The sequence below is a fragment of the Oryctolagus cuniculus genome, chromosome 6, assembly GCF_051225735.1.
Source record: "Oryctolagus cuniculus isolate XC-2025 breed Fujian yellow rabbit chromosome 6, ASM5122573v1, whole genome shotgun sequence".
In the NCBI taxonomy this organism is placed as follows: Eukaryota; Metazoa; Chordata; class Mammalia; order Lagomorpha; family Leporidae; genus Oryctolagus; species Oryctolagus cuniculus.
Window position 1 is genome coordinate 90,046,022 of NC_142872.1, and position 26,446 is coordinate 90,072,467.

Here is a 26,446-nt window from a genome sequence, read left to right on the forward strand (position 1 = left end):
TTATGAAAGAGAGAGAGAGAATGAGAGAGAGAGAGAGAGAGAGATTTGATCTTCTACCCACTGTTGACTTTTCAAGTGTCCTCAACAGCCTGGGCTGGCCAGGCCAAAGAAGGAGACTACAAGTCAATCTGGATCTTTCATGTGGGTAACTAAGATCCAAATATTTGAACTATCATCTGCTGCCTCCCAGGGTGCTCATTAGTAGGAAGCTGAACTGGAAGGAATGCAGTCCAGATTCAAAACGGGCACTCCTCTGCAATGACTTAACCATGGCACTGCATGCTCACTCATGGTTTTCCAATTTTAAGGCACGCTGCTAGTATGTGTTCAGTTTCCAGAACTGTGGACCCCTGCAGTTATTCTGCTTTCTGCAGTTGTCCTACTGCACCCCAGCAGGCCATTTCCCTGTCTTTCATTCTTTCTATGCTTCCATCTAATTCATTCACAGCACTGTCCACCTAAAAGTGAGACCTGCGTGCCCAGCTCCTTTATAAATATCTCCAAATTACCATTCCCTTATGGACTTCTATGTAGAACAACCTTAGCTAACTCTGGCTAGGTAAATAGCTTCTTTTGAAGATACTACCTTAGCACAAAAGATCTGTCAACATTAGGGCTATAGGAAAGTCAAACCATCTCTAAATGTTGCTGCTCTTTAGGTTTCACTCCCTCATCACCATGTTCGCCCTACTTTCCTAAACATGAAGAGCAGGTTCTTCTTATCCAAGACCAGGGCAGTTGCTTCTTTTGCTCATCAGCTTATACCTGCTATGTGTTGTTTGTAGAGCTAAGTTCTGGGCACCAAGTAGTAGGTGCCTGCAGGGGGGCACAGTAGGCTAAGCCTCTGCCTGCAATGGCAGCATCCCATAGGTGCCGGTTTGTGTCCCAGCTGCTCCTCTACCTAGCCAGCTCTCTGCTATGGCCTGGCAGTAGAAGATGGGCCAACTGCTTGGGCCTTTTCACCCATGTGGGAGCCCCAGAAGAAGCTCCTGTCTCCTGGCTTAAGATCAGTGCAGCTCTGACTGGTGCTACCATTTGGGGAGTGAACCAGCGGATGGAAGATCTCTCTCTCTTTGTTTCTCTGACTGTAAAATAATAAAAAATCTTTCTTATTTTATTTTTATTTTATTTATTTATTTTTTTGACAGGCAGAGTGGACAGTGAGAGAGAGAGACAGAGGGAAAGGTCTTCCTTTTGCTGTTGGTTCACCCTCCAATGGCCGCTGCGGCCGGCGCACTGCGCTGATCCGATGGCAGGAGCCAGGTACTTATCCTGGTCTCCCATGGGGTGCAGGGCCCAAGCGCTTGGGGCATCCTCCACTGCACTCCTGGGCCACAGCAGAGAGCTGGCCTGGAAGAGGGGCAACAGAATCCGGCACCCCGACCAGGACTAGAACCCGGTGTGCCGGCACCGCAAGGCGGATGATTAGCCTAGTGAGCCGCGGCACCGGCCCAAAAATCTTTTTAAAAATGTTGGGGGGGTGGGAATCTGCAGCATCTGTCCTAGAGCTACTAGGTGCCTGTCACAGCAGTATGTCTGCCTGCAGGTCCTAGTTTTGTAAGTCCTTATGGATTGGAAAGATATGATCCAGATAGGCCTCGTCAATGAAGCAGAACAGAAGCACAGGATGGAATATTTTTAGTTACAGAGCTTTGCTGGATGGAGGATTCCAGGTGGTGAGGGGAAATCTAAGTACTAAAGGCATACAAAGTTAGGCCTACAGGTGGTCAGAGCAGGCATGCACCCATGTGGTAAAGTCTTAGAGATCCTGGAAATAGTCTCAGCAACTTAAAACAAGTTATATGTAATATTTAAAATATCAGCAACAAATATTCAGCCCTTGGCAGATCTGCTACCTGATAAAGTGTAAAGGCCTCCAGGAGCAGATATATTTTAAGAAGCATTCCTCACAAAGGCTTCCTACAAAAAAATTTGCAGTTGTGAAATTTAGCATATTTATTGGTGGCAAATTGGAAAGAAATTTTTCACTCAATAAGTGAAAAGAAACAAAGACAAGGGAAGGGCAAAGCCACTTTAAAGCATTGCTTGCTAGCTTGCTTGCTTTCTTTAGATTTTGATAGACCATATTTTTAACTAAGATTAAGTCAAGAGCTTAATGTTCCACTAAACAAGAGATCAACAAGAAAAAAGTAAAAAGACCCTAGTTCAATGGTAATATAGGCAAGGGCTATAGACAATAATCAAATGGAAAGAAGGAAAAAAGGAAGGAAGGAAGGAAGGAAGGAAGGAAGGAAGGAAGGAAGGAAGGAGTGGAGGGAGGATGGTAGGGAGATGAAAGGAAGGGAATATTATTATATTCTTAGTATTGTACCTATGAAGCTACAATTGAATCTATTCTCTTTGTATTAACGTTACATTAACGTGAAAAAAATAAAGTATCAGAAAAAATAAATTAAAAAATAGTAAGTAAATAAAATTACTTTTAAAAAGACAAAAACAACAAACTACCTGGAGGACAATCCTGTACATGGACATTTAAATGTAACACTTAATCCAATTGGCAGAAAAATTCTCTACATGGTAATCTCTGGGTCCTATTCTATTCTACCCAACCTGTATTAAATGCAGACAGTGCTAGGGAACTAGACTTATCTCTATTTCCAGAAGAATTATAGATCTTTCTAAATCCAGCACTCCCCCTGCCCATGTCCCCCACCTTATAATTTAAATTTTGCATCTGCTATGATTTGAATGCTTCCCTCTAATGTCAAATTTAATCCCTCAGTTCATATTTTGATGGCATTTGTAGGTAAAGTCTTTGAGAGATAATTAAGATTAGATGTGGTCATGGCAGTGGGGCCTCCATGGAGGGATTAATGGCTATGTAAGATAGGCCTGGGCTGGCAGACTGCCAGTCTCTCACCATGTGGTATACCCTCTGCCATATTATGGTCTTGATGTTTGACTTCCCAGATTCCAGAACTGTGAACAAAAGTGCTCTTCTTTATAAATTACCTCATATGTGGTATTTTATGATAGTAACAGAAAACAGACTAGGAGAAAATCCACATAAAAAATGACATTTCCATTATTATTTGAAGTTTTAAGTCATTTTTTAAAAGACTTTTTAAAAGACTTTCCTTAATTATTTCTCAGAACTCTCTACGTTGATAATTATGTAGATTAATATAATTTGGTTTTGAAAAAACAAACCTCTAAGCACATGACTTCAATAACTAGTATTTGCGCAAATTATGTATTTAAAATTATAATTATAAATTAATGAGTTTTAAATATAGACAGATCATGTAGTACAAAGGAGAGAAAACAGAAAAAAATGCCAAAAACTGCTAAGCTCAAGAAAAATTAATATTTATTTATAGCTTTTTCTGAACTTAATCTAATTCAGGGACCTCATCGTCATATAATCATATGCCTGATACTGAGTATTGCAAGATAAAATTTGTTTTTTTTTTTTAAATAGCAAAAAATACTCAGTGTCAGCAATGTGAGAGAATTTAAGAATCTGAATTTATTTTTCTGATATTTCAGATTAAACAGATTCTGGCAGAGCATGAAAGTCTTAGTCCATCCTCATGATCAGATTCTTTGGTGTCAACCATTGTGGTTTGGAGCCCTGCCTATTTTCTCTGTCTTATGTAAGGTGTTCATAGGAGACCGTCCTTTCAACCACAGATTAATCCTCTTTTTCAGTCTACAGGTGAACAAATTGTTAGCAAACTGACATGTTCTTTTCAATGAATCCAGACTATTAAAAAATTCAGTTTAAGAAGAAATAGTGAGCCCAGGCTTCTGATTCCAGTTGCGTGACTCTGGGAAAGCTACTTGTATTATCTGATCTCCTGTATTTTCAAGAGGTTGCAAAAACAGAGTGGGCAAACTTCAGGTCCCTTATTTATTTACTGAAATATTTTTTCATTATCCTCACTTAGTCAATTTCATTGAGATAAATTTTACAATAAAAATTCACCAACTTTAAGCCCATATTTTAATGATTTTAAAATTTGAGATAAAAGTCTCATAAATTTTATTAATGTAAACATTGTAAAGTATGTAAGTAAGTAATATTAATTATATTCTTAATTCACAACAATCTATTTTCTTAACGACTCATCATCATCATCCAAAAAGAAACTCTGTTGATCAAGTAGTTAGTCCCCACTCTTCTTTTGCGATGGCTAATACATGTGTCAGATTCACTGGGTCACGGGTGTCCAGATATTTGGCTAATTATTATTATTTCCGTATGGATCCATTATGTTATTACTGGATGAAAATAGCATTTGAATCCTGCACTTAGTAAGTCAGATTGGCCTCTGTGGTTCAGCATCTTCCAATCTGTTGAGGGTGTAATTGATAAGAGGAATGGGAAATGGAAATTTGTTCCCTTCTGCCTGACTGTTGAGTAGGAACATGGACCTTTTCTTGCCCTCAGACTGACATTTCTATCATTGTTTCCCTGGTTCTTGGATCTTCAAACATTTATACCACCAACCTTCCTGGGACTCAAGATAACTCATCATCATTATCCTACGTTACACATATACCATAAACATTTTTACATATATTACAAATAAAATATAGTATATAAAAATATATAATATATACCTTCCATTGGTTCTGTTTCTGTGAAACCCTATACACCCATACTCTAGATCCTGGTAACTACTAATCTGTTTTCCATCTCTATTGATTTGTCTCTTATGGGCATTTCATATAAATGGAATTATAAAGTATGTGACTTTGGTACCTGACATTTTTTGAGGTTCAATCATGTTGTAACATATATCAATAGTCTATTCTTTTAGGACTGAATAATATTCTACTATATAGACATGGCACATTCTGTTTCTGCCTTCATCAGTTAATGTATATATTTTTCTACCTTTTTGTCATTATGAATACGATCCATGACGATTTGGGTGCAAGGTTTTGTCTGGGCAATTGTTTTCGCTTCCCTTGATTTTTGATGTAGATGGAGAACTGAAGGTTCATATGGTAATTCTATGCCTAAATTTATGAGGATCCATCAAAATGTTTGACATAGTGACCACACCATTTTACATTTCCACCAGTAATTCATGAAGGTGCCAATCTCTTCACATCATTGCCAACACTTGTTATTTTATATTTTGCTGAATGTAGGCATACAACTAGATGTAAAATAGTATCTTATTGTGGTTTTGATTTTCATTTTTCTAATAATCGTTCATTTTGATTATCTTTTCATGTACATGTTGATTATTTCTGTAATTTTTTATATATGTTTATTTAAATTCTTTGCCATTTTTAAAATAGCTTTCATTTTTAAAGAATAATTTACATATTCTGGATACCAGACTCTCACCAGATATATAATTTGCAAGCATTTTTCTCTTATTCTGTGAGTTTTCCCCTCTTTCTTGATAGTATCTATTGATGTGTGATAGTCTGATTTTGATGGTGTGATTTATCTGTTTTGTTTTCCTGCTTTTAATATCATATGTAAGAAACTGTTTCTAAATCCAAGTTCAGAAAGATTTTCACTCACATTTTAAAAAATTTATTGACATTTTAGCTCATGTTAAAGTCTTTGACTTGATTTTGACTTGATTTATATCGCTTAAGGTAGGTGTCCAAATGTAATCTTTTGCATATGGACTCATAGCTGTTCTAGCATTGTTTATTGAAAAAACTATCTTTTTCCCTTGAATGATTTTGTCCCCATGATAAAAAATCAACCAACAATGGAAATATGTCTATGGATTCTCAATTATATTCCATTAATCCATGAATCTATCCTTAGTCTAGTGCCGTCCTGTTTTGTTTATGGTAACTTTGGTATAAGTTTTGAAATCAGGAAGTGTGAGTCCCTCAGTGTTATTCTTCCCTTCCAAAATGGATTGACTATGGCAATTCAGTATAAATTGTTGAATCAGCTTCTTCATTATACAAAATGACAGGTGGAAATCTGATAGGGAATAAATTGAAACCCTAGATCAATGTGAGAATTATTGATATATTAATAATATGAAGCCTTTCAATCATGAGCACAAACTATCTTTCCACTTATTTAGGTCTTCCTAATGTCTTCCAAAAATATTCCTTTGCTTTCCATGTACTTGTCCTGAACTTAGCTTTTTTTGGGTAAATCTTTTCTTTAATTTTATTTATTTATTTATTTATTTATTTATTTATTTATTTTTTACTTATTGACAAACACTGATTGTAATATTTCAATACATGCATACATTTTAACGATCAAATTAGGATAGTTAGCATTTAGCGCTTCATATATTCAAGGTTTCTTTGTAGTGTGAGCAATCAGAAGTCTTTCTTCTAGCTATTTAGAAAATGACAGTATGCTATTTTAACTATTATTACTCTGCTGTGAAATAGACACCAACAGCATTGTTTTTACAATAAGGGAATACGGTACTTTTTAATTCAATAAAAGTAGACCTTTCTGAGGTTTAATTTTTTTTTTTTTTTAATTTATTTGACAGGTAGAGTTATAGACAGTGAGAGAGAGAGAGACAGAGAGAAAGGTCTTCTTTCCGTTGATTCACTCCCCAAATGGCTGCTATGGCCAGCGCTGCGCAGATCTGAAGCCAGGAGCCAGGTGCTTCTTCCTGGTCTCTCATGCAGGTGCAGAAGCCCAAGCACCTGGGCCATCTCCACTGCCCTCCTGGGCCACAGCAAAGAGCTGGACTGGAAGAGAAGCAACCAGGATTAGAACCTGATGCCCATATGGGAGGCTGGCACCTCAGGAGGAAGATTAACCAAGTGAGCCACAGTGCCAGCCCCTCTGAGGTTTAATTTTTATACATATATTTTTTTGAAAAAATGAACTTTGAAGAAGAACCCAAGAGTGGTGCGTCTTTTGCAAGCACATAGACGTTACTATAGCTTATGAGACATATATAATTTCCTCCACTTAATACATAAAACAAGGTAAATGTTTGCAAACAAGTTTTACTATTAACTCTCATAATTCAACTCTTTGAGGACAGAGGTCCTACAAGGGAAGTTAGTGCACAGTGACTCCTATCCTTAATTTAAAAATTAACAGTCTTATGTTGGATTAACAGTGATCACCTGAGGCTTTTGCCATGCACTGCCTAGGCTGTGGAAGACTTTTGAATCCACTGAACCCTTCTGTATTTAGACAAGGTGATGAGCAATGTGGAAGTTCTCTCTTCCCTTCAGAGAAAAGTACATCCTTCTTTGATGACCACTTCTTTCTGTTGGGGTCTCACCCACAGAAGCCCTTCATATAGGACAATTTTTACCACTGTGTTTTGGCTTAATAGATAGACAGATGGTGGGGGGGGGGATATAACAGAGCAAGCATGTATTGCTTTATCTTTTTTAAGAGTTATTTATTGACCAGCGCCATGGCTCAATAGGCTAATCCTCTGCCTGCGGCGCCGGCACATCAGGTTCTAGTCCTGGTCGGGGCGCCGGATTCTGTCCCACTTGCCCCTCTTCCAGGCCAGCTCTCTGCTATGGCCCGGGAGTGCAGTGGAGGTTGGCCCAAGTGCTTGGGCCCTGCACCCCATGGGAGACCAGGAGAAGCACCTGACTCCTGCCTTTGGATCAGCGCAGAGCACTGGCCGTGGCGGCCATTGGAGGGTGAACCAACAGCAAAGGAAGACCTTTCTGTCTCTCTCTCTCTCTCATTGTCCATTCGGCCTGTCAAAAAAAATTAGTTATTTATTAATTTGAAAGACAGATTTAGAGAGAGAGGGGGAGAAAGATCTTCAATCCAGTGCTTCACTCCCCAAATGGCCTCAACAGCCAGGACTGAGCCAGGCTGAAGCCAGGGGTCAGGAGCTTCTTTCTGGTGTCCCACATGGGTGCAGGAGCCCAAATAATTGGACCATCTTCCACTGCTTTCCCAGGAGCATTAGCAGGGAGATGGATTGGAAGCGGAGCAGCTGGCACTTGAACCTGCGCCCATTTGGGATGCTGTCGCTGTAGGCAACGTCTTTTACTCACTATATCACAATGTTGGCCCCAGTTTCCTTGTTTAAATGTTTTCCTAAGTATTTTTGATAATATTATAAAGTAAATAAATTCCTTAATTGTATTTTCAGATTCACTATTTGTAGCATATTGAACTATAAAAGATTTTTGTTGATATTTTATTTAGTAAATTTGCTAAATTCATTTATCAGCTGTAATGTTCATGTGTGTATTTTAGGGACATTCTGCATATCATGTGGCATTTGTTAATATAGATAGTTCCCTATTTCCCTTGACAATTGGATGAACTTTATTTATTTTTTGGTCTAATTGTCCTTGCTAGAACTTTCTCTAAATGGTGAATACTAGCTGTGAAAATGGACATCTTTGTTTTAGTATTGATCTTAAATGAATAGCTTTCAGTATTTCATGATTAAAAATTATGCTGATTTTGGGTTTTTAATTTTTTTACTAGCAATGCTTATTTATTTTAAATGCAAGATGACTGAGAAAGAAGAGATAACTTGAACAAATAGTCCAAAATGAGATGCCGGAGTGTGACAAGCAGCAGCTTAACACAATGTACCACAACTCTGACTCCAGCTTCATAATTTTAGTAAATGCCCTTTACCAAGCTGAGAAGGTCCTATTCTACTCATAGTGTTTTTCAAATGATTTTATCATAATATGATCATGAATTTTGTCAAATGCATTTTTTCCATCAGATGACATGACCTTGTTTTTCTTCTTTGCCCCTAATGTGATGGATTATATTGATTACTTTTTATATGACAAATTTAGGATAAACTCCTCAGATAAATTCTAGAGATAAACCCCATTTGGTCATGGTGCATAATCCTTTTAATATATTACTGTATTCCATTTGCTAATATTTTGAAGGGTTTTTATATGTATGTGAATAATGTTGGCCGATACTTTTTTTCTGATGTCTTTGGATTTGTCTTCAGGGTAATATTGAACTCAAAGGATGAGTTTAGAAATTTTACTTTTTATCGATTGATTGGTTGATTGATTGATTTTGGAAGGGTTTGAGGAGATTGATGTAAGTTGTTCATTCAATGTTTTATAGAATTAGGGAAGTTATCTGATCCTCGGATTTCTGTTGTTTGTGGTATTGTTTCTTTTTTATTCACTTAATAAATTTGCTTTTCACAGGTCTATTCAAATTTTTCTATTTGGTCTTGAATTATATTTTGTATTTGGGGTATTTGTAGAGAAATTTCCACTGCATTGAGGTTATCTAATTTGTTGGCACATGCTGGTTTATAGCATTTTCTTATAAACATTTGATTTTTGTAAAGTTTCTAGTAATGTTCCCATTTTACTTTCTAATTTTCTGGGCTGGCGTTGTTGCAGAAGGTGCTGCAATGCTAGCATCCCATATAAGCTCTGGTTCGTGTCCCGGCTGCCCCACTTCTGGTCTAGCTCCCTGCTAATGCATCAAGGAAAGCAGAGCAAGATAGCTCAAGTACTTGGGCCCCTGCCTCCCACCTGGAAGACCTGAATGAAGCTCTTTAGAGTCTTCTGGCTTCTGGCATGCTCAGACCCAGCATTTATAGTCATTTGGGGAGTGAATCAGTGGTTGGAAGATAAATCTCTCTTCTTCCTTTCTCTCTTTTTTTCTCCCTCTGTGTCTTTCAAATAAATAAATATTTTAAAAATTTTATTATCAATAATGTATTTCTTATTTTCTTGATAAGCCTTTAAAAAGTCAATTTTGAATTATTTTGAAGACTGGCTTTTGGTTTCAAATTTTATATTCTAAATTTTGTCTATCTCTTCTCTAACCTCTATTAGTATTTCCTTTGTCTAACTTTGAGTTTCTCTGACCTCAGAATCAGCCCTTAAGGCATTTGGATGTGCCTGAAAAGCCCATGAGAGCAATTCAGGCATGGAAAGCAAAGACACTGTGGCAAAAAATATCCTACATGAAGGATCTCTGTGAATGAAACCCCAGTGGAAAGAAGGGGCCATCAAAGAAGGATGTACTTTTATCTGAAGGTAGGAGAGACTTCCTTTGCTTATGGCCTTTTCTAAATACTGCCAGAGTTTGTGGTCACAAAAGGTTTCCATAGCCTAGGCAGCTCATGGCAAAAGCCTCCAATGATCACTGATGTCATAAATAAGAGCGTTAATTGTTATGTTAAATTAACACCAGCAGTCACTGTGCACTTACTACCCATGTAGGGCCTCCGTTCTTAATGAGTTGTACTATGAGAATTAATTGCAAAACTTGTTTTCAAAAAGTACTTTTTACATTGTGTGTGTGTGTGCAATCTGTTGAAATCTTTACTTAGTATAGAGTTGGTCTTCTGTATATAAAGTTAATGAAAAATGCATCTTAATGAAGAATGGGATGGGAGACGGAGTAGGAGGTGGGATGGGAGTGGAGGTGGGAGGGTGGGTATGGGGGGATAAAACCATTATATTCCTAAAGTTGTACCTATGAAATTTGCATTTATTAAATAAAATCTTAAAAAAAAACCTTTGAGTTTCATTTGCTCTTTTTCTTCTATTTCTTTTACATGGAAATTTAGATTATTAATTTGGGAACTTTATATTTCTAATGCAGGCATTTAGAGGTATAATTTTCCTTCTAAAAACTGCTTTAATTTATTCTCTAAATTTTGCTGCTATTTTTGTTATATATTTCTTGTTCATATGAAGGTATTCCCTAATATCTCTTGCATGTTTCTTTTTCACCCATATGTATTTAAAATTATGTTATTTAATTGGAAAGTTTTCATATTTACTTGGTTATCAATTTCTAATTTCATTCCTGTAATCAGATCAGAAACCAATTATTATGCCTTATTTCAATCTTCCATAAATGAGAATTGCCTTGTGTTTCAACATATGTTCTGTCCTGGAGAATATTCCTTGGGTAATTGAGAAGAATATATACTAGCCTATAGTTGGAAGGAGTTTTCTACATATGTCTGTTAAGTCTAGCTGGTTTATTGTGTCACCAGATCATTAATTTCTTCCATATCTGCCTAGCTTTTCTATCCATTATTGAAGTAAGGATATTAAATTTATCACACTTTTTGTTGACTGTTCATTTTTCTATCAATTCTGTCAGTTTTTTCAGACATTTGGAGCTCTTTTTTTAGGTGCTTGCTATATACTGATGATTTATGAGTCTCCCTCAAATTGTTATCTTGATTTCCTAACCTCCCCAGTGTGACGGTTTAGGAGGTCAGGCCTTCAAGAGGTGACTAAGTCATGAGGGTGGATTTCTCATGAATTGGAAGAATGTGCATATTAACATTTAGTAACTGTATTTCTTAAATCATTTTGGTTTCTCTATTCTTTCCTTGCTGGCATTTTTCAGTTTTATCCCCTGTGATATTTTTCCTGTATATATATTTTTATTTATTTTATTACAAACTTCACAAGGCTTATAATTAATATCTTACTTTTTTAACAGTATACAATTAATAACAACTTAACTCCAGTGTTGTATAAAATATCTGCTTCTCTACATCCATAGATTTAAAGCCTTCTTGGGTCTTTCTGATTGTGCATCCAGCCAGAGAATCCACATGACCTTCTAGACTCCCAGAATATATCAGATCCTTGAATGTTCATTTTTCCCTAAGTTCCTCATTCTCCAGCCAGTATTTTTAAGGCATTTGGTAAATCTATTGCCTGCTCCAAGTGTTCTTTATTACCTCAGGCAGCAGAAATGAATACATTTGTCCTTAATTATTTTCAATAAATGCCCACGTCAGCACTGGGAGACTTAAGAGTTAGGGCAGAAAGCAATATCTATGAGTCACAAACATCACAGCCCTTTGAGAATAAGGTTTCCTCTGGTACTGGCATCTGTATTGGCTGTTATTCAAGTCCCCCTTGAGTTGTAAGTGGAAGGATAGCCAGAGTCAGTGAAAACGTCACTAAGCTTCCTTGCTAGGAGTCAGAATTTTTTCTGTCTCTTCTTTGAACAAATCTACACCTGGTTGTTGCAGGCTTTGAATTAATTTCAAGAGTTCCAAAACAATTGTGACAGTTGTTGCCCGTTTATTCACTGCTTTTGTGGAGAAATGGACTCTGAATTCTCTACTTTGCCATTTTTGCTGCTGTCACTCAATTTGGTGATTTTTGAGAAGTGAGTAATAATGTATACCTTTCACCACAATCGTGATAAACATTTTACAACTCCCAAAACATCTCTGGTTCTCTTGTGCAATATATCACTTTTCTCATCCTCAGGCCTCTGGGAGCCATTGATCAAACTGTATTTTAACACTTCTTTACTTTACAGATTTTGATATAAATGGGATCATTGAGTGTGTAGATTTTGTGTCAGACATTTATTTCAAAATCAAATATTCCAAATTTAACAAGTGAATTAATCTTGAGTGTCAACCGATTAAAAATAGTGTGAGTTCCCTCCAGAAGTTTTAAAAGTGGTGAAAAAGAGTCACTATCAATATTTCATTCCAGCTCATTCTAAAATAATCTCAATACTCTCATAAAGTATACAGTCACTAGAAGAGCATAAATGGTAACTATTAAAGAATTTGAAGAAAGAGCAAACATCAGAGTTTGGAAAATAGTGCCCAGGAGAATTGTGTAAAGGTCATAGAATATGAATAAATATTAATGCACTTATCATGCAAAATTGGAAAAAATGTGCTGTTACAACTGAAATATTATTCAAATACAAGCATTGTAATTAAGGTTTTTCTTTTCCCATGGCAGTGGTAGAGCAGTGCAAGTTTATTGTCAGCCTTTAGCCAGTTCATAATTCAAATGTAAGTCTTGTTGCAACCATGCTAAAAGACTAAATGAATAGCTAATCCTTCAAATGCATGGCATTCGATTTGCTAAACATTCATATGTCTGCCCAGTATGTTCAAGAGTGCTGTAGAATTAATTATGTTTTAATTCTTAGAATCTAACTGAAGACATTGTTGGTTCATCTCCTCTTAGCAAAACTAGACATTTTTGGATGATCTAGAAATAGCTGACATCTTAGCATCTGCATTTGATTCAAACTGTTCTTTCTCATCTTCACAAATCCATCACATGGTCCTAATTCACCAAAATAGTTTTTTTTTTTTTTAGAAAAGATTTATTTTATTTATTTGAAAGACAAAGTTAGAGAGAGGTTGAGACAGAGAGAGAGGTCTTTCATCCTCTGGTTCACTCCCCAGATAACCGCAATGGCTGGAGCTGCATTGATCCGAAGCCAGGAGCCAGGAGCTTCTTCCGGGTTTTCCACGTGGGTGCAGGGGCCCAAGGATTTGGGCCATCTTCCACTGCTTTCCCAGGCCATAGCAGAGAGCTGGATCAGAAGAAGAGCAGCTGGGACTAGAAGCAGCGACCATTTGGGATGCCAAGGCTTTAACTTGCTGTGAAACAGCGCTATCCCTGGCCAAAATAGTTTTTTTTTTTTTTGGCGGGGGGGCTATTTTGCATTTGAGACCTGGGATCAATGTGGACCCAAGATAGCTACTCAATTTAGTAGCAACAACATTAATATTTGCTTGCTTCAAACTACAACATTATGTCAATATTAGCAACTTGATTCAGGTCCACATGTCATGCAAGGGGTGATCGTCTCAGTTTTGTCTTCCAAAGAGTCACCGAAAATGAGATTGGATTCAGAAGTCAGATCCTAATGTTAATGTTTTCTCTAACTTGCTTTGCATTTTAATTCTCATAAGTAGCAAAAATACATATTAAAAGAAATAAATTTGGATTATAAAGAAAAATAAGAAAATGAACCTGTAAACTCATAGTCTTTTTCAGTGAAATAACATAATCTTATAAGAGTGGTGTAATTAACCTTGATTTTCTTTACTGATTAACAAAGTCAAGAATAAATCAGAATTTTAGAAAGATCATTAGCTGATTGGATTAAATAATTTCTGAAATTTTTGTAGATAAATAAACAGAATAATCATAAAATCATTCTATGAAGTGCTTCTTAAAAGTTGTAAGTTTGGAAGTAAAATGCCAAAGCCAAATTAGGCCATAGATTAAAGAACATTAACAAGTATGCATTAAAATTCATATCAAAATATCTTCATATGTAAAAAGTGAATCATAAAATATAATAAGGGATACTTATACAAATGATTTATTCAACAATAAAAAAGGAAACAGTAATAGGCCGGAGCAAATGAGTTAAAGAGTTTGACAGCAATAGTAAATGAGGTTCATTTTCCTTACACTTACTCTAGGTATGAACATCTTCACCTCTTCAGGGTAGAAATAATGTTTAGCTGTCTTTATAAACACAGAAGTACATATTTACTATTAATTATTACTATTATTATTATGGTCATTTGAAAATGGGAAAATTACTATGATGAGAATATCTTGAACTGAAAACATAAGAAAATATGTTTTAGAGGTGCTCACATAGCATACTGATTCTAAAGCAAGCATCCAAGAACTTCGAATGACTATAGCCTCTGATAAGAAACTTCATTGCCACACTGTGGTGTCTACTGTCCTGATTATTAGTTTCTTTTGACTGAATATGTTTTTATTTTGAATTGAGTATGTTTCCCTCAGTTCTTTTTCTGTTTAACTTTTGTTCATTCTTCAAGCCTTAGTTCAACTTTCACCTTTTCTGGGAAATCATTCTTTATTCTTCAGGTTCAGTGAACTACCTTTCTTCCATACTCTTATATCTGTTTTTGTCTCTCTCTTCTCAAGACCTTATAAATGCTTTAAGAAAAGTAATGGCATACTGTTCTTTTTTACTTTTATTTTTATTTTTATTTTTTGTATATCTTCTAGTCCTTGGACCATAAGAAAACACTCATTGAAAGAATTAAAAAGTTATGTTTAAAAAAGAAATTATATCATTATTCTTATATTCTTGATAACATATGAGTAGTATTGCCTCCTGTAAAATGTCATTCTTCATTCATGAATGGGACCTGTGATATTATTTTGAGGTTTATATCATTTCGAGAAATGTCCTGAATTTCCAGTTCGTAAGGTGTTAGGTAGAGTGGAGTATATTTAGTATTATTATCTTTTCATTGATAACACCAGAAAATGACAGAATATGAAACAGAAATGTACTTTTGATTTTCAAATAAAGATACTGAAATTTTGAAACATAAATCAGAACAAGGACTCCAAAAACAATTAAAATTGAATATTTTGAAAGCATGAAGACAGATCACACTCAAAAAGTACATTACAGTCATTCAGTGTGATGGGTAAAACCAGGAATCTCATGAGACAAGAAAAGTGACTATATGAGCTAATGGGCAACCCTGGATTAGGTTCGTTCCTGAGAAGAAATTAAGAATTACATAGATAGGCATATTCACAGGAAACTCTTTGTCAATGAGACCAAGCAGTCTAACTGATAGGAACTTTTGAGGTAGAGTAAAATAAAAGTTTTAAAAAAAAATCCATGGTTCTCTGCTATGTGGTCCTGGCATTGTCTGACAAAATTCTGGTAAATATACCTAGTGAGGAAGAAATTATATCCCTCAATGATTTATAGTAATGACAAAAGAATAACATTTATAGAAAGAGAGTATTCACATGCTTCCACATAAACCCAAATACAAGAATGGAAAAGCAATGACAAACAAAAATTTAAAATAAAGATTCCTTGCCACAATACATAACAAACTGTGATCAAACATTTTCCTAGGTATTTGAAAACTTGAAAGAGAAAGTATAACCACAAAGCATGAAGAAGAAATAGACTTAAAAGCTCAGGAAATAAATGGCAGTTAGCATGACATAATTAATTCATTAGCAGAGATCAAAAAATAAAAATAAGAAAAGATAAAAAGTAATATAGAACCCACTTGCCTTCATATACATAGTCAACAGCCACACTTTCAATATGTAATGGGAGGCAAGTCTTACAATTTTAGTGATGGCAACATTTGTGAAATAGGACAATGTAAATAGAACTCTTCATCATCTTTCAAAAAAAGTGATCTGTCAAATGTTGCTATGGCACACAGAGGAATACTCAAACAAATAGAAAGTCTCATTTTTTTTATATTCACCATCATTCATCATAATCGCATTACCATATCCTACCTATGTTAATGTATAATGTTACTGTGATCATTAAAAAATGCAAGAGGCAGGAATTGTGGCTCAGCACATTAAGCTGCCACATGGGGTTGCCTGGATCCCATATTGGAGTGCCAATTTGAGTTCCATTTTTCTGCTTCCAACCCAGTTTCCTGGAAAAGCATTCCTGGAGTCAGTAGATTATGGCTCAAGTGCCCAGGCCCCTACTACTCAATTCAAGACCTGGAGAGTTCCTGACTCCTGGCTTGAACCTGGCCCAGCCTTAATAGTTGCAGAGTGAGCCAGGAGATGGAATATTGTGTGCTTTCTCTCTCTCTCTCTCTCTCTCTTTCTCCTCACTCTGCCCTTCCAAGTAGATGAAAATAAATAAGCATTAAAATGTATTTTTAAAAACCAGATAAGCAAAAGTCTTATATTCATACAGAAAACTTGAACAATAAAAACCAAAACATTGCAAGATCATGAGACATGACTTGTATTACTAGATATAAAAATGTAGTATTAAATGGTAACAATTGGCCGGCGCTGTGGCTCACTTGGCTAATCCTCTGCCTGTGGTGCTGGCACCCTGGGTTCTAGTCCCGATTGGGGCGCCAGATTCTGTCCCGGTTGCTCCTCTTCCAGTCCAGCTCTATGCTGTGGCCTGGGAAGGCAGTGGAGGATGGCCCAAGTGCTTGGGCCCTGCACCCGCATGGGAGACCAGGAGAAAGCACCTGGCTCCTGGCTTCAGATAGGCGCAGCACGCAGGCCGTGGTGGCCATTTGAGGGCTGAACCAACAGAAAAAGAAAGACCTTTCTCTCTGTCTCTCTCTCTCTCTCACTGTCGAACTCTGCCTGTCAAAAAAAAAAAAAAATGGTAACAATTATAGAGTTTTGTACTGGCACAGAAATATACAAATCAATGGAATAGAGTTATATGGAAATACACCAATGGGTCCATCAATTAAAAATTCTGGTATAACTAATATTTCCAAAGAGTAGAGTAATATTACTTAAATAATACTATGAAGGCAGCAAAACAGAAATGTTTGGTAAACCAGAGAAAGAAAAAGCTAAGTCTTAACTCTACTTTTTACTTAGTAATGAATTCCACATGGATCAATGATAGAAACGTAAAAAATACAAATGCAATTGTAAAATATTAAAACAAAATAGAATTTCCTTTTTTAATTCCAGGAAATCTATGACTTTTGTTAAGTGTGGAATAAATCCCTGAACTCACTAAAACAAATAATTGATTTGGTAAATTACATATAAATAATTCCTTCATAATTTAAAATAAATAATTCAAAAAACAAATGCCAATTTGTAAAAGAACTACAATTTACATAATATCAAAGGGTAGCCTTTTTACCTGGAAATTGTTCCCAAAAAATCTGCAAGTGAAAGTCTGACAACGTAAGTGGAAAAAATGAAGAGGATGCACACACTGCAGTGGAAGATAGCCCAAGTACTTGGGAACCCCATTATTCCTGTGGGAGACCTTGATGGAGATCCAGGCTCCTAGCTTCAGCCTGTCCCAGCCCTGACTACTGTGGGCACTCCAGGAGTGAACCAATGAATCAAGGTATAGAAGACCCCTCTCTCTCACCTCTCTCTCTCTCTCCTCTCTCTTTCTCTCACACACATTTCTCCTTGCCTCCCCCATCTCCATCTCTCTCTGTTAACACTGCCGTTAAAAAAAGCAAAAAATAAATTTTAAAAAAGGGTGAAATGCTTAGCTTAGCCTAAGCAAAAATTCAGACTAAAACTATAATGAAATGCCGTTTTCACTTGTGAGTGTGGCAAAGATCCAGGGGTAAATTGGCACAATCCGTAGACTGTACTCTGTTGACAAGGGAATGGGGGAAACACACATTGCTGGTGGGAATTAAAGTTAACATAACCCCTGGTTATGTGCTGATAATGCACAATCTGGCAATAAATATTAAAAATAGAGATGTTTTTAAACTCAGGATCCCATTCTTAAAAATTGATCTAACTGAAAAATTTGTAAATGTGTAACTTGACTTGTAGGACATCATTTGTGGCAAATGATTTGCTATAAATTTATTATATAATTGAAGATTGGTCAAATAGATTTGTTACACTCATGCATGGCAAAATATCAAGGCCTTTAAAAAGAATGAAGCAGTGCTTTATAAATTGATATAAAAGAACTGCAAAAGCAAGTGAAAAAATCCCAAAATATTAGATGTATTTGGTAAGCTGAAATTTATGTTTGTGGACAAAATGCTATATTTACTCATATGCATAGAATAATCTAAAACTTAGAGCAAGGGTCACTTCTAAAGAGAAAGACTTGAAGACTCATTTGGTGGCACAAAATAACTTCCTTTAACAGAATATTTTTATTGTGAATTTTTGCATCATGCAAATGTTATGTTTATTTACTGTGGCATTGCAAATTGGAAGACAGCATACACTGGAAGGTTGGAGTCAGTTCACAATCTGGACTCTGCAGCTCTGGCTGGCAAAGTGTTTAATTCCATGACTTAATTTCATTATCATTAAAATGTGATTAATAATACCACCTACTCCATAGGGTGTTATGAGGACTAAAATACTTACTGTACACAAGAAATTAGAAAAGAGCTTTATTAACTTTATTGGTAGAATAAAACAAACCCACACATACACAGACTTATCATTCAAGATTGAATGTTTTCAGAGTTCTGGGACAGTTCAGAAAAAGAAGTCATAGCCAAGTTGTATTCAAAACAAAGTTGTGTGTCCAGGAGACCAGTCACTAATCTTCTGAGATAGGGAAGTAAGACTTGCCAATTTTGTCTTGCAGTTGCTTTTTTTTTCTTTTTCTTTTTTTTTTTCTTTTCTTTCTTTTTTTTTTTTTTTGACAGGCAGAGTGGACAGTGTGAGAGAGAGACAGAAAGAAAGGTCTTCCTTTTGCCGTTGGTTCACCCTCCAATGGCCGCTGCCGCGGCCGGCGCACCACGCTGATCCGATGCCAGGAGCCAGGTACTTCTCCTGGTCTCCCATGGGGTGCAGGGCCCAAGCACTTGGGCCATCCTCCACTGCACTCCCGGGCCACAGCAGAGAGCTGGCCTGGAAGAGGGGCAACCGGGACAGAATCCGGCACCCCGACTGGGACTAGAACCCGGTGTGCCGGTGCCGCAAGGTGGAGGATTAGCCTAGTGAGCCACAGCGCCGGCCCACACTCTCTTTCTAACAAAAATACACATCCCAATTCCAAAAAGGGAATATTCTATTGCATTTTGGGAGAAAGAAATTATTAGCTGAGAAGACTATGAACATGTCAGTTCAGTTAGCTGTGGTGGTTAAAGTGCTCAAGTCAGGTAGAATTGCAAAGGATACACCATGAACAGGGTTACAGGAAAGGGACCCAGATTTTGGACTTCTAAAGGCCACAGGGGAAAATCCTAGTCAAAAAAGTCTCTGACAGTCTCTGTTTTCAGCAATTTCTCCACTGATCAAGTCACATCCTTGTTCCAGCTTTTGCTGAGGTTCTGCATGGAGAAAAAGTGAATTTTTCAAACTACCTAGATGTGTCTTATTGTGATACTTGGTTATGATTTTTGTGTCTTCTCTGAAGAAAGTATAAAATCAGATGCTAGTGAGGGTATAAAGTTCTCTAGATACAATTTCCCATCAATCAGATTAATACATTACCCAATTGGTCGTAGTGAGGTCATATTGAGAACTTCAATAAAAGTTTAGATGCCATCTCGATATTACAGGGATACCTATTGGGATGAAAAATACTTAGTACCGACAATGATCTTCTACTTAATGACTGTGTTATTCAGATCAGAAGCTGGTCTTCATCCATAGATAAGAATTCTAGAAAATAATAATGAAAAAGCAACAGCAAAATCTCTTCTGAATTCCTCAAACATATATAGGTCCAAGTGAGATTTGTTAGATAATTCTTGTGAGCCAGACAATCCACCAAAGTATCTTCTCACCCCACACTCCTTAACAGAAAACAGAATGCAGAAAACTAGATATAAATTCAGTTAGGCGGTCTTTCTTGGAGTTGATGCTTAGGCTGCTAGTAAAATTTTTTTTCACTGACTTTTTCAGCTATTTATTGAAAGGACTGACTCTCCAATACTTTTTTTTAATATTTTACCTTTTATATTCCAATCTTTCGCATATTTTACACACTGAAGGGCAGTGAGTGTTTTTTCTTTCCTTGTTTTTCTTTTAGTTCTTAGACCTCTCTTTTCACCACTTCTTAATAATTATTATTTTGGCTTTTTATAAAAGAAAAAAATGTTGGCAGTAGCCTCTTTGAATTCCTTATCCAAAGTCAAAGTTGCCAATCACCTTTTGCCACAAATAATTTCCTTTTGTAAACATTGGAAGAGACAAATAGACACCTGTGACTGTGAGGAAATAGAATAATTCCTAACACTGAAAAGAGCCAATCATATTTTCCCAGTGTACAATAACAAGAAAGCCAGTTTTTAAAAAAGATTTATTCATTTGTTCATTTAAAAGGCAGAGTTACAGAGAGGCAGAGTTAGACAGACAGATAGAAAGATGCCTTCCATCATTGGTTTACTCCCCAAATGGCTGCCAGGGCCGCACCAGATTGAAATCAGGAGCCACAAACACCATTTGGTTCTCTAATGTGTATGGCAGGGGCCCAATCATTTGGGTTGTCTGTTGCAGCTTTTTTTGGTGCATTAGCAGGGAACTGGATTGGAAGTGGGGCAGCTGGTACTTGAACTAGCACTTTTATATGTGATGCTGGTGTTGCAAATGTGCCACAATCTCAGCTCTGAGAGAATAATTTTTCACCTTTTACTTTCTAAATATCTACATAGGCTAGCTCACCCCCCTTAAAGTGCAGTCTGGTTAGAGATCCAGCAAATATCTGAAGCATAAATTAAAACTCTTCAGTTTTTAATCAGCGGTGGTTTGTGTGTATGTTTAAATTTTGGGGGAGTGATCTTACAGATCTGTAAAGGGTTCTACAGGATTATCATAGAAATTGCTGTTTGCAGCTTCCTTAATCTGGAAAGAAGTGGTTATGAATCAGGATGTACCCCCGTCACTATCAATTTTTCTCAAGCTGGTCTGTGCCTGTTTATCCTTTCGCCATTTGTGATGACACGCAGTTCAGTCTATGTGGAAATGTCCCATCCGCCAGTAGAAAAAACTTAATAATTTATTTGCAGTCCATCTTCCTCTAGACAAGTGCATGCCATGTATTTGCTGAGCTGTGTAACTGGTTTTTAGAGCAGGCACATAGTCAGCTGCAAATGGTTCTTCTTGACATCATTCCATTTTTCATGGTATTGATATTTAGCCCTTGAATGCCTGTTCTGCATTTTCAAAACAAAACAGAAGTGAGAAATCAATTGTGTGATGTCTGGAAGAAATGTCATGACCTTGATTATACCTGTCTCTTTTGAAGGGGAAATTATAGATGTGAAATTCATCAGGATTAGATCCAACACATAACACATCTAATTTAGAAGGGCAGTTTCTGTTCTGTAAATGAGTTCTTAGAGTCATCAAGCCTAAATTGAGAGGAGACCCTTCAGTCAATCTGTGTTACGTGGTCAAAACTCTTTGCTTCCAAGCTAGGATACTACTGGTGGATTCTTATATCGGAGAAAGGGATGATGCATTAATAAAATAATCTAAATTAATCATACCTTGAAGAAAAGTTAAGAAAAATTATTGAAGCTTTAGAGGTTTCTTATTATCCTGATTTTTCCCCAATTTTACTCCAATTGCAAACAACTTGGAACTGACAAATATGATAGAATGAGGGACAACATAAACGAATGAGCACTTATCCATTGAATATTAATTTGGAAACTTCCCAGATAACCTTATGTTAAACTGTCTGTCTTCCCAAATCAATAAACTACAAAATTCTAAGAACATACAATGTCTGACTGTGGGAAATTCAACAGAGTTTCCAGAAAATAAAACCAGCAAAAAATTGAATGAATGTTCGGATTAGTATTACCCTGGTTTTATTCAAATTCATGGCTAGTGCTTATTTTCACTCTGAGGAATTATCTGGAAGAATAACATTGCATCTTTACTCCTACCTATTTTCTGCAGAGATTTCACACATTGGCTCAATTTAATCTCATGCCATAGTGAGAATCATGAAGTTTCTCATCATTCCATAATAGCTAGAGTTCTTAAAAGCACTCGGCTGATGTTGTCTACATTGAAAATTAATTTGTATATTTTTAAAGTCAGTTTTAGGAAATCACAGAATTACATTTGCATATACGGAATTGTCTTAAATGGATCATCTTGAAGTGCTATTTTCATGTCCTTTTTATTTATTTTTTATTTAGTAAATATAAATTTTCAAAGTACAGTTAATGGATTACAATGGCTCCCCCCCATAATTTCCCTCTCAGTCACACCCCTCCCATCTCCCGCTCCCTCTCTCATTCCATTCACATCAAAATTCATTTTCAATTATCTTTATATACAGAAGATCAATTCAGTATATATTAAGTAAAGATTTCATGAGTTTGCACCCCCACAGAAACACAAAGTGTAAAATACTGTTTCAGTACTAGTTATAGCAGTACTTCACATTGGACAACACACTAAGGACAGATCCCACATGAGAAGTAAGTACACAGTGACTCCTGTTGTTGACTTAACAATTTGACACTCTTGTTTACGGCATCAGTAATCTCCCTAGAGTCTAGTCATGAGTTGCCAAGGCTATGGAAGCCTTTTAAGTTCGCCGACTTCAATCTTATCCCGACAGGGTCATAGTCAAAGTGAAAGTTCTCTCCTCCCTTCAGAGAAAGGTACCTCCTTCTTTGATGGTCCTGTTCTTTCCACTGGGATCTCACTTGCAGAGATCTTCCATTTAGGTCTTTTTTTTTTTTTTTTTCCAGGGTGTCTTGGCTTTCCATGCCTAAAATACTCTCATGGGCTCTTCAGCCATATCCAAATGCCTTAAGGGTTGATTCTGAGGCCAGAGTGCTATTTAGGACATCTGCAATTCTATGAGTCTACTGTGTATCCTGCTTCCCATGATGGATCATTCTCTCCCTTTTTGATTCTATTAGCTAGTATTAGTAGACACTAGACTTGTTTGTGTGATCCGTTTGACTCTTAGACCTATCAGTGTGATCAATTGTGAACTGAAATCAATCACTTGGACTAGTGAGGTGGCATTGGTACATGCCACCTTGATGGGATTGTATTGGGATTCCCTGGCATGATTCTAACTCCACCATTTGGGGCAAGTCAGCTTGAGCATGTCCCAAATTGTACATCTCCTCCCTCTCTAAACCCACTCTTATATTTAACAGGGATCACTTTTCAGTTAAAATTTAAACACCTAAGAATAATTGTGTGTTAATCACAGAGTTCAACCAATAGTACTAGAACAAAACAAAGAGAAAATACTAAAATGGATAAAGTATTACATTGTACACCAACAGTCAGGACAAGAGCTGATCAAGTCACTGTTTCTCATAGTGTCCATTTCACTTCAACAGGTTTCCCCTTTGGTGCTCAGTTAGTCATCGCCGATCAGGGAGAACATTTGATATTTGTCCCTTTGGGACTGGCTTAATTCACTCAGCATAATTTTCATGTCCTTTAGAGAAAGAAATTCCTCAGAGGCTGGCACTGTGGCATTAGTGGGCTAAGCCGCTTCCTGTAGAACTGGCATCCCATATGGGTGCTGGTTCAATTCCTGGATGCCCCTCTTCCAATCCAGTTCTCTGCTTTGACCTGAGAAAGCAGTGAAAGATGGCAGAAGCCCATCCATGTAGGAGACCCTTAAGAAGTTCCTGGCTCCTGGTTTCAGACTGTCCCAGCTCCAGCTGTTGTGGCCATTTGGAGAATGAAACAGCAGATGGAAGACATTTGTCTCCCTCTCTCTAGTTGTAACTACAACTCAAATAAATAAATAATTTAAAAAAAATAAAAATTACTCAGGTAAGGCTTGACTCATGTCTCCTGCCATAAGGCATGTAACTGATGCCAATATTCCAACATGAGTGAATTTCCTTGTAATATTTGGCCCCATATATTTATATTCTGTACAACATTTTTTGGTTAATATGTTAAAAAATAAGACAGTTTTATCATTCTGGAAGGAAAAGCCCTTCTAGTGCCAGTGAACACTACCTGTTTGAACAGCTGAAATCCTATTCAAAAGCAGGTTTCTCTTCCTTGTCTGGATCATTTGATGGAAGACCTGCAGAGCCCATTTAGAGCATGTAAAGCTATCCTACACATTTTGGACTGTACCTGGTGAGGTGTGTGGGAAGGAGCTATTGTAATTCAACTGAGAGCAACAGGTGTTATAAGAGTGTAGGCAAAGCAGCTGGCACGTGGCATGGCAGGTGAAGCTACTGCTTGTAATGCCAACATCCCATATCAGAGTTCTGGTTTCAGATCCTGCTCTGCTACTTATCCAACTGTCTACTCAAATACCTGGGTAAGCAACAGAGATGGAGTTCCTGGCTCCTTGACTCAGCCTGACCCAACACCAGCCATTGTGGCCATTTGGAGAGTGACCCAGCAGATAGAAGATCTCTGTCTTTCCCTCTTTCTGTGAATCTGCCTTTCAAATAAATAAAATAAACTTTTTTAAAAAGGGAGACAGTGTGTGCAAGAAGAGTGCATATTACAAAAGCACACATTCATCTGATAAAAACTATTAGTCAAGACCTCATTGACCTTAAGGAGTAGTGTGGATGGTACAGAAAATACTACAAATCAGATGTGAAAACAAGAAAGTACACAAGAAAATCAGAATGAAAAGTTCCAAGAGAGAAGACAAATACAAAATACTGTGGAAATACAAGTAGACCGTTCTAGTTTGGAAAATAAAAAATTATACTTACATAATCTCCCTTCTCCCAAAAGGAAGTGTCAACACTGTGCAGGGCCTGAGCTTTAATCCCATCTACATATAACGCAGTGGACTGCCACTTCCAGGCATCCTGGGATGCTGTTACTCCTGGAACATGGCAGCATGAGCTTCCTGTTTAGCTCCTTTGGCCCCCATCAAGGTCCCCCTGAGGTGACAAGTAGACATTGCATACACAGTGGGTTTACATCCCAGGTGAGGAATCCAGAGCTAACAAACCCAAGACTTTCATCAGGCAAACTTTCCCAACCTTTCCGCAGGGGAACATGTGCTTATTGCACTGGACAGCAAACCAATTTGCCCTCTGCTTCAGGGGAGGCATATTATTCAAGAATAGATCAATATAGAAACTTCTGCTTCTTAATAACGTGAAGTCTTCTAGCTTTGTTACTACCATCTTCTCTCAGTTACCTTAACATCTTGCTTAGTTCCTGTATTGTCTCCCATGTAGGCAAAATCAGCAAAAATGCATAAAATAAAACCATTAACCTTAGAGAGTCTTCATTCTTTCTGCTTTCACTGACATTTTAGCTAAACTTACTTCTTCCAGTTTCTTTGTACAACCTCTTGTTTCCCATACACTATGGAAATATATGGTGGATTTTTCATTTCAAAGTAGTTAAGTCTCACATGCTTTCTAACAGCATATTCAGTAGTACTTCACCTGTATTATTGTAAGAACTTTTTTTCAGATAATATGTCAATGGTAGAAAAAAGTGTATTTGTTTTTAAAATACTCACTGATGCATCTATGCTACATAGAAATGAGAAAAGTCATCCTTTTCTTGAATTGTGCATTTTAACAGTGGTATGATTGAATCAATTCAAACTTAAAGAAATTTAATTACTGCATAGTGATGACATCTTAATATAGTCTACTTGAAGCACACAGAATGGATAGATGGATGAACAAGTGTTTCACATCCTTATTTTGTGGCACACTCTGTTAGCAATAAGAGTATTGTGAACCAGGTCAATGATTAGACTCAATAGGTACATCAATAAAAAGCGTTTAGTAACTTCTCCCTGTTGAGTGATGCTCTCTGTGGCTTCATACAGTCTGTGGTGGTTAGAAGGGTAGACATCTACTTCACACAAGTGCATTATAGCAATCAGAAGAAAAAAATCACAAAGAAATTAGTCCTCAATCTAGCTTTGAAAGAAGCACTACATGATTATCAGTCATGAAAACATGATGAGAGAAGTTTCCTTTAAAAAAAAAAATGTGTGGGATGCATACATCATTGATTTCTTGACTAGGAGGAAAAAACTTGATATCTTAGATCCATTAGGTCTGGCATTTCCTTCATCACTGTTACAGATTCAGTTTGCTTTCAGTTTTAGTATTGTGCAGAAAATTCTGGGGTTAATTATTAGATCATTCTTATTTACATCAAAGATCTTTTGTTATCTCTAGGATTTTAGAATGAAAGACACTCATTTAGAAAAATAAGTAACATGGATTAAAATTAATAAAATAATTTTTACAAATCTCTTTTATGTATTGTATTAATTTAAAAATGTGTTCTTTGGGTGAATAAATTTATTGAAATTTAAAATACTGGACAGTGAGAGCTGCTCAGATCCTTGACTTTG

At 36.7% G+C, this 26,446-nt stretch overlaps 1 long non-coding RNA gene across 1 annotated transcript in view; it reads right to left on the reverse strand.

Moving 5' to 3' along the window:
* Positions 1-6,434: 6,434 nt before the first annotated feature.
* The window catches only part of LOC149126228 (uncharacterized), a 139,746-nt gene continuing 119,734 nt past the window's right edge, over positions 6,435-26,446 (reverse strand). Inside the window, exons 2-3 of the long non-coding RNA XR_016234935.1 lie at positions 19,633-19,706; positions 6,435-6,672 (exon numbers count right to left, since the gene is read on the reverse strand). This is a non-coding gene — a long non-coding RNA (uncharacterized LOC149126228). The remainder of the gene's footprint in view (positions 6,673-19,632; positions 19,707-26,446) is intronic.